Genomic DNA, 1,012 nt, shown 5'->3' with positions numbered 1-1,012 from the left:
TATATATATATATATATATATATATATATATATATATATAAATTAAATTTATAAGATTCAAATTACTTGTCTGTTATCTCCACTACTAAATCGAATGAAAAATATTCAATTTACAATGAGCTGGATGGTTTTAACACGCTCACAGAAAATCGAAGCCAATAGTATTGGTAAATCGACGCACATAGATTCGATTTACATGCAAAAAGGTTCCATACTAAATCGAATCAAATAGGGTAGATTTAGTGTGAACGTGCCTATATATACAATTCGAAAGCAATTCATTCGAATTACAAAACATACAAACCCCTCCACGAACCCTACCACCCAGCAACGAAATATTGAAAAGCAACCCCAGAAAAATCGAATCCGAACAAATGGAGGACGATTCGAATCGTCTCTATTAATTAGATGGAGTCGCGCATATTGCTTGTGCCGTCCACCTTGAGGTTAGTGAACAAAAATTTTTGTTTTGAATATAAATTAGTCATTTTAATAATGTTAACATAATTCGTGTAGTAGTTGTTTAGAGTCGGTAATTAGGAATTAGAAATTTTTTTTTAACATAAATGCTTGTTAGAAGTAGTAAGCTATTATGTGGTTAGATTTTGAGAACTTGAAATGGTACCTAAAAAAGTTTGTTAAGATTTTAGGCTACGTTAGATATTTGAAGTTATTACTTTTAGAGTAAAGGACAAATAGGTCCCTGACCTTTTTTTTTCGCGGACATTTTCGTCCTCAAGGAAGGAAAAATACATTCAAGTCCCTCACCCCCAAAAAACGTGGACATTTATGTCCTTCCATTGAATTCAGGCGTTTGGACTGGACGAAAAATTCTGACCTGGCAGAGGTGGCGCTGACCTGGCCGTTACGGAGGCCACGTGGCAGGGAGCATTTCGAAACAGGACATATAAGTCCCTGGAGACGAAAACGACGCCGTTTTGGTAACCTCCCCCAATCTTTCAAATTTCTCTGCCCTTTTCTTCTTCCTTCGTCCTTTTTCCCGTCCATTCTT

This window comes from Arachis ipaensis, chromosome B07 (assembly GCF_000816755.2).
Source record: "Arachis ipaensis cultivar K30076 chromosome B07, Araip1.1, whole genome shotgun sequence".
In the NCBI taxonomy this organism is placed as follows: domain Eukaryota; kingdom Viridiplantae; phylum Streptophyta; class Magnoliopsida; order Fabales; family Fabaceae; genus Arachis; species Arachis ipaensis.
This window is presented reverse-complemented; position numbering follows the sequence as displayed.